Source organism: Oxyura jamaicensis, chromosome 4, assembly GCF_011077185.1.
Source record: "Oxyura jamaicensis isolate SHBP4307 breed ruddy duck chromosome 4, BPBGC_Ojam_1.0, whole genome shotgun sequence".
In the NCBI taxonomy this organism is placed as follows: domain Eukaryota; kingdom Metazoa; phylum Chordata; class Aves; order Anseriformes; family Anatidae; genus Oxyura; species Oxyura jamaicensis.
Window position 1 is genome coordinate 9,514,133 of NC_048896.1, and position 8,791 is coordinate 9,522,923.

Genomic DNA, 8,791 nt, shown 5'->3' on the forward strand with positions numbered 1-8,791 from the left:
ACCTACAAATCACCGCATTTCAAGTGCTAATTTGCTGTGCAGTCCCCACCATCTCTTGCATGATATTGGAATCTTGTACTCAGGGTAGAACAGAAACTGGAACCCACTCAAAGCAAACACTATAGATATTGTTTGACAGTTTTTATAGCAGAAACTTTATATGGAGACAAGATGCCTGATGGTGATGCAAGTATTATGCTGTACATGCAGTACCCAAGACCTTCAGATCTTGCAAATATTTATGCACATACATAAGTGGAAGTAATTTCATTAAAAGCAGAGGCACTGTTCTGGTGAAAAATGTTATATCTATCCCTAAACACTTGCAAAATTTGCAAGACATAAATCCTGTCATGGTAAATGGTCTGGAGTCTACCTCAGACTTATCAGGGTTTCTGGGGGGTTTGCTTGTTTTTATTTCATTAATTGTTCTCAATCATCCCAGATGTCCTGGAACAATAATCATGGCACCCACAGACAGGAAGCTTCATTTTAGATCCTACAAAGTTACAGGCATATAAATATCCTCCCAGAACAATCATGGTGCAATGCACAGCAAAGATTAACTGTCCCTCTGAGCTGGTAACCATACTGTAATAGTACAGCATTGTTTAATCAACATATTTGCTTTACCTTTTTTCTTTCTTCTTTTTTTTTTTTTTTTTTTTTTGTAGGAGAGCAGTAAATGTTTTCTAAAATTTGGAACCTTGACTATAAGACTCCATGATCTTGTGAACCCTCACTCAGAAGTCTCTTTGGCACAAGTTCCCTGGGTTTTCATCATCTTCCCAAACATGTCCTGAAGGCTGACAATGGCAGGTAAACAAAAAGAGCCCATTTGCACTACTGTCAGAAATATTCAGTTGCAGCTAGCAAAATAACTGATGTGAATAAAAGTATAGTTACAGAGGGAAAAGAGGTAGAAATAGTCTGTGGCACCACAAACATCTCAACGTCCTCATTCCGATTCTTCATTGATAGACAAGTTCAGCCAGCAGAGAGAGAAGAGCATGTAATGAGCCTCAGCCACATGGAAAACAGCTGCTCCTATTTTGAAAACACAGAATACAGAAAATAACCATACCACTGTGAACATATTTAAAATTTAACATATTAAAATACAAAAGGAATTGGACTGAAGATTAATCTGCAAAAGTTTCCAAGTTAGTTGTATTTAGGATGTGATACTTCGAGATACTTACATTTCACAAGTCCTTAAAAAGAAAAATGATTATTTTTTTTTGTCTAATTAAGAGATGTAATACTCTAAACTTGTGAACACAAACTGAGGAGTCCCCTAGGAGTCCTTGGAAAAATTCCTGACAAGCTGTGAAACTTTGGAACAGGCCTCCAGAATCTGATGACCTTCACGTTCTTCACAAAGAGCAATTGTGCTCTCTAGGAAAGACCCCTCAGGCTCCAACTTCTACTATTAATCTGAAGGAAGTTTTAGTGAGCCCTAGAAAACCTCAGAGCTGTTTAATGAACATGCCGGCTAGCCTTACCCTAGCTAACAATACCATTAATGTGCATTATTGATAACCATCTCTTTCAGCTGCTGAAGATGCTGGAGTGCTCCAAGAAATAAATCCCAGCTCAGCAGCAGGGGCTTAGTATGTGGGAAGCTCTGATAGAAGCAGACCCCACACTGACCCGAGGCTGCAGGCTGCAACACCAAGCTGAGTCAGCTCTGACAGAACAGCCTCAACACACACTGTGACAAGTCAGGTAATTTGGGAAGTATGGTGGTCAGGTAGTCTGGAAGCTGCAATATCAATCTCCAGGAATGATCAAGGAATGAGAAAATCCCTATCAAGTACCCGTGGCTGAAACATCCCATGCCTGCGTTGGCACAGATCACCATCCAGCAAGTGATGCTCATCTGCGTTAGCAAAGAGGGTTTCTGCAAGGGTCAGGCTTTGGGGAGCCTGTGTGGCAGCATCCTCCTGCAGTCAGGCCCATTTAGTCACTTTGTACTAGAATATTTCTCAGGAAATGAAGTCACCATACATAAGGAAGCCAAACATTAATGTTTATAAAGCTTCGGCAGATGGCTGTTATTAGGCACATATCACTACAATATTACTCACAATTTGATATTGAAGATGCAGGTGGCTAGCTCTGAATCCCCCAAAACATGTTATTTCACTAATGACCAACTTCTGCTAGCACATACCTAGTGTACGCAGAACAGGTTAACCCCACTGCCAGCAGTGCCAGGACAGAAAAGCAGAGGACAGTCTGCTAAAGAACTGGAGAAAGCTGCAATGGATCATGACACACAATTTTTTTTTTTTACTTAACCCTCAGGTTCATCAAGGTTTAATACAATGAACCAAAAAAATTGCTGCAGCTCTCCACAATGTTATATGCATTTTAAGAGGCAGATGCTCTCCAAGACATCTCACTTGGGCAGCAGCAATGACCAGTGTCTAAAATAATCAGCACCCTGAACAGCAATGCGAAGAGTCTGCTCCAGAAATTTACTTTTAACAAATAACACTGGGAAAACTACACTAGAGACAGAAATAAACATTGGTTGTGTTCACAGGTGCCCAGCATATTCACCTCCAATAGATCTTTAAAAATAATTGTCCAGTGAATGTTATGCCTACTGAAATTTGGAGCAGGACAGGGATTGTTTTTTTGTTTTGTTTTTACTAAGCTAAAAACTTGGTTTTGAAGTTGTTTCTCTGCCACAAGGAAAAAAAAAAAAAATACATTAAGCATCAAGTCAGCAATGTAATGAGACAAGACATCTTATTGTTACTGCAGTATCAAAGGAAATGTTGAACTGCAATATAATCTTATTCCAAAAGAACCAAGTTCTTATCTTGGAAATAGCTTTTCTATGAGCTATATCCCACTACAGCAACTTTATGGCAAGATTATATCAGAAAGGCTAAAAAAAAAGTCTTTTGTTTTAGGATTTAGGATTCTATAGTTTTAGAATTTAGAATTCTATGGTTCTAAGTGGTACATTATAATGTTTATGCAAATGATACCAAAAGGATTTGGGCATTTTCTAAAACTTGACATTATAACTTGAGTTGCATTTTAACGCAAATTTTCCCTAACACATCTTCTTGTTTAGCAACTGTACGTGCATATTTAGACCATTCTTATTGTGCAGTTTTTCATATAGGGCAATTGTCCAACATTTTAATCAAATAATGTAGCTGTTGCCATTGTTCACCCATTTACAGAGATCCAAGACCTTCCTGTACAGCAGTCACAGAGATTTCCCTGTCCTTGCCTCCAGGGCAGGAGAGAGGTGATGTACTGCATGACTCACACGAGGTCATTTAGATTGAAACCAGTTCTCCTGAAAATACCAGACAGACACTGCATGATTACAGCATTTCAGCCTATCCTAGACTGCATCTGAAAGAAAGATGTCCATTCAAAAGATACACATGCTGGCAGCTTACTGCCAAGAAGGAAGGATTACTTCAGTCCTATCCTTCAACCATGTGATGAGAAGTTAGTTACAAAAATTCACAAGAGTTGAAAGTACAGCTACTGAATTCCTTACATAACTTCAATCTCACAAACTTCAGTAGACATGTTTTATTTAGTAGGGAAACGCCATATTCTGTTATGCTGAAGTAAACGAAAAAAAAAAAAATCAATCAATGCAGTATTTGCAAACAGGAAAATGCAGGGAAAAAAAAATCCTGCAATTAAATTAATTTTAATTGTGTAAAATATATTTTCCTATAGTAATAACAACCTTTTGCTCACATTGAAAAATTAAATACTACTATCCTTTAAACAGACCAAATGGTTTTACTTATATCCAAAAGCGTCCAACTGGTAAAGTGTTTTCCTCATTGTGCAATGAAGATTCATCAGAAATCTGTATTATTCTATCTCAGAAAACATACACAGAGACTATGAACAAAACCAAAAGGTAGATGACTGACTGCCCAACAAGATAGGTCTTAACATGTTTTTAAGGTAAGAGTTTCAAATATATTCATGTTACTTTATAAGATGACAAAAACTGGCATCAGGTCCTATTGCCGTATGGGAAGGACAAACAATGCTTGATCCTACCAAATAGGATTCAGGCATCTAAGAGACATTATTCAAGTTTATAAGCAGGCAACGTATCACTTATCTCTTTAGTGTTAAGTGTCAATCAACTGAAATGGATCATTTTAGCTCCAGAAATCATATATATGGGAACCAGAACAGGAAACATTGGGTGACAGGAAACATGAGACATTTTTAAAATCAAGAAAAAAAAGGAATTACTATCAGAGCTATAGGTCAGCTGAATGGGTGAAAATTCCCTTCATTTTCAGAAGTATAAAGTTTGGGATAACAGTTTAAACAAGATGTTTATTTAAGAGGAAGTGAAGAGCTGCATTTTGCAGCATCTAAGCTAAAGGTGCTAGCAGTCCACGATTAAGAAGATTGTAAAGTCTGTTCTTCTAGCTATAAGTTCTAAAAATGACAGGTTCCCAAAAAGAGTGATATTCAGTCATTTTTATTATTTTGATACCTAATTACAGCATGATCCAGGAAGATCATATTTTATATTATATACTTTAAAGATTTTATCCAAAGGGAACAGTAATACAATTTTTTTTTGCGTCCTTAGAAAAATAATTTTCTGATGAATTTGCATTATTTTTTACAGACCTTCAAACAACTGAAAAGTTTCTTATGCTCAGTCAAGGTGAGCTATGACATCTCAGTGCTGATTGTTATTATTAATGAGCTTTCACCCTAGAGGGGGAAAAAAGGACAATTCCATTTATTTGAAAGATAGAGTAGAGCCCTTTCAACACTTTAGTGCTTCTGGGCTCTATTGAAATATGAATTATATGTTAAGCAGACAAGAGCCTATATGAGGTTTTTTATTATTATTAGAAATGTATACATATCTGAAACTCCAAAAGGTCAGGAGAAAGTCTCCAGGTTTCTTATTGTACCTGGACTGAGCCCCAGCTGGAATGATTTATGGGGTGATTATGTTTTTTATCCAAGACTTTATCCAAGATTTTAGCCCTATGCTAAAGACAGAAGAACAGCTGTTGGTGACTCTTACTTGCCCTCCCCCAAGGATGCGTCACAGGAACAAAGTCCCCCTTTGAATACACAGAAACATATACTCTGTTTACCACAGCAGAAGTTTGAATGTCATAAATACTTATTTAAAAGAATGTAAGAGAATCCAAAACCTCATCTTTCCTGACGATGCTCCTCCTATCTCAAAACAAGACCCAAGAGCAACGCTTTCTGTGATACCTGGGTAAGAGATGGAGTTCCTCATCAATGCTCTTTTCCCTAAATTATTTAATAGGTAAGGTATAAAGTTAAAATTCATGTTTAAATGGAGATAAACCACCAGAAGTGATCATGTAGTATGCATACATACAGAACAGAGTCATTAACATTTTCTGTTTTTTCTTCAAGGAAAGCATGCATTCAGTGCATGTAAGAACTGCTCAAGGGCATGTGTTTAAAGTCTGTCCTGTATTTTTGAAAGGCCAGTACCACTGTTTAACTCTTGCCCTTCTCAATCGATCTTTTGTGAAAAATATCAATGAGAACAAACAGCCGATACAAAGCAGCTAGGAAACTATGTTGATTCTTAGTGTCACATTGAGCACAAAGCTAATGAAGACAGACTCTCTGTAAGTGGAAAAAAAAAAAAAAAAAAAAAAAAAAAAAAAGATTTCTTTTTTAAAGTTTTACATTCACTGCATTAATCCATAGAAAAATGGAATCAATATAAACTTGATGATGTTTGGAAGTTCCTATTTATGTAATGACATTAAGTACTGTGGAATTTAAATTATATTCATTTTGACTGGGGTGACATTTTGAGATACAAGAAAAAAGTGTTTCAAGGTTATGTGGAATGTCTTTAAAATGTATGATCTTTAACACTTCAATATACATTCTCTAAACAGAAGTATTGCCACAAGTACATCAATATTTCTGAATCAATTTCAATCAGCACATCCAGGTTTCAGATCATTTATCTAATAGGCATGAAGAAATTTCAACCCTGAGAACCGAAGATCTCCAACTTATTCTTAAACTTTTGCAAGCATATATTAGTCAAATGAAAGTATATGAAACTAAAAGCAAATAACCAAAACATATTCTTTATTGAAAATATTTGTGACACGAAATACATTTTCTTTTATTGTCTGGCTAAAGAGAATGGGAGTAATATTCCTACGAAAACACGCAATGGGTATTTTTTTTCCTTTCATACAAAATTTAACAGTAGAAATGGTGAACATAAGGCAGAGCTCAAAAGGCAGAGCCAGTAGCTTCAACAATTCTATCTTGAAAAAGATAAGGGAAGGGACTATATAAAACTAACAGTTGTATAATTTCAGCATCATGCAGCAAGTCGTGGGATTTTCCCCTGAACAATGGTTTTGTGTTAAAGTTTCCTAAGCTTATTTTATGCTATATAGAATAACACACATTTCCACATGGTAACGTTATTCAGGACATGAGTGCAGCCAGTTTATCAACTACGATAGAATTTTTAAACCAGTATGGAGAATTCAGTATTTGAGTTGAATCACCAGTCAACACCAGCCAACGATAGTGGTAAGCTCAGTGAGGTAAAGCAATCCTCTCTAGGCATGTACAGCATGTACGTCTCAGATGAGACCATGAGGAACAGCTCTTGCGGTCACTGTAGAAGAAACAGCACACTATTTTCCTGGCTTACTTCAGATATTTGGCTGCGTTAAGAAGCGCTAAACATGCCTGCAGTTAAATATCACCTAGCACCAGAGATTGGATGGATCCAGAAATTTAAGCCAGGAATCCCAAACACTGTGAGAGGCTGAGCAAGCTGAAGATGCCTATGGACTGTTTTAAAGCATTTCCAAGTCTTGGAAGCTCCCCTAAATGTAAAACTATGCAATTATTGCTGTAGTCATAGCCCATACAGCTTTCCTTTCAAAGTCCTCTGCAAATGGAAAACAGTTCTGATACCACTCATTAACTATAAGAACAAAAACTGAAGAAGGAAAACGGACCAGACCAGGGGATTTAACAGAGGGCTGACTTATGGGCCACATATAAATACAGCTAGTGAGGAACAGTTGTGCTTTACTAGGCAGCCTTTCTTCTAACTAAAGCGTGGTGAGAAACTCTTAAGCCATCTCAGCTCTTACTAGATGTTTGTGTATTTTAAAGGACTGTTATGAGTTAACCACACTTTCTGCAGAAACACAAGGTGTTTTGTTTTGTTTTGTTTTTCTTCCCTTTTGAAACACCAAGTATTTATTGTATTCAGCTGTCCCTGAAAACACAGGTATTCACTGTTGATCCAGGAGAGCTCTGATGAGTTTGCCAGGCTGAGATCTGTCTCCATAACACACTTACTTTGAGCATTCACTGTCATTAAAGATACTTATGGGATTCTAGAACTCTGGCTGTTATTCCAGAAGTCATGTTGTTTGCTTTCAAGGACTTTCTATAGGTATTTCTGGTATCCTTCTGATAAAGGCTATTCCAAATAAGAACAGGTACAAATACCCAGATCCTGAAATTGAGATTTGCTCTTTTTCTTCCCCTCCATGTTTTTAAAAACTCATAGTCAGCTCCTAACCTTCAAACCATCCAGGAAGACTCAGGGCACCTAAAAACCTGCAAGATTAGAAAGATATGTTTGATATCCTCCCTTTGCCTTCTGCAACCCCTAAACCAGTCGTTGCTGTCTTTCAGAGTTTTACAACAACAGAAACACAAGACCAGCAGCCACGGCCTCCTAAAAAAAAAAAAAAAAAAAAAAAAAAAAAAAAAAAAAAAAAACTGTTAAACCCAGATGAAATTACTCATTCCTGAGAAAGGAGTGAGACACCGATCCTACAAAACAGCATGAGAACACACAATACAAGCTGTATCCTAATGCACATGCACAAGGGGGAGGCATTTACTAAATTTTAAGTGCTTGAATTAGGAACCTTAATAATACTCCTTCAACAAGGCTTTGGGTGCAACGTACTAGGGGTTTTGCATGCCTCTTGAACAGTGCCACCTCATCTCTAGTTGCTGTTTACCCTCAGAGCTCTGATGTTGAGGGTAGCTAAGTGGATTAAAATAGCAAAACTTGCTGTTGCATGCAAACGAGCCCTTATTTATGGAAGCTTTCGTGTACAACCACAGCTAAGTAAGCCTTCTTCATCCAGCTTCTGGTGTTGCCATGCATGGTATTTCATATGGCACAGATATCAAAGGCACCACCATAAGCTCCTGGCCTCAGTTTTGCAAAAAAAATGAAGGGTATCAGACCCTTCTGAGCAAATTCAGAATACTTTAAATTACATAATAGGAGAGAATTCATCATAGCCCTTGATATTTAAGGGTTACTAACCAACTGATACTCTCACAATTTCCTCTGGTACCATTTGGAAAATTTGAAGTACATAGAAAAAAAAAATAAAGCAAAGCACATGTGATAAAGATTTTACCTTTTACTACCTAATAATGGAAGCTTGGGTCACAAGTAAGACCAAACCCCTGCTCTAATATTCGTTGAAAGCAAGAAGCCATTGCTCATTAGCTGTGTGAATGAGAATTAAACAGAGGAAGAATTGTAATTGTGTCATTGCAGACAGGACATGAGAGAACAGAGGAAATAATGCATCCAAAGTCACATCAAAGCCTGCTGCTGAGCTGCAGAGGTACAGTATGGTATCCATAGAAAAAAAGCAATATACATACATAATGTTCACCTTTTCTCTAAAGCACCAACCAACCCAACAGCATTCTCTCTCTGTCATAGCACACACTCCCTGAAGGG

General features: G+C 37.2%; 1 long non-coding RNA gene across 1 annotated transcript; it reads left to right on the forward strand.

Moving 5' to 3' along the window:
• Nucleotides 1-673: 673 nt before the first annotated feature.
• On the forward strand, nucleotides 674-8,447 carry LOC118166367. Its single transcript, XR_004750468.1, has 2 exons — nucleotides 674-819; nucleotides 7,714-8,447. It is a non-coding gene; the product is annotated as an uncharacterized LOC118166367 (long non-coding RNA).
• The last annotated feature ends 344 nt before the right edge of the window (nucleotides 8,448-8,791 follow it).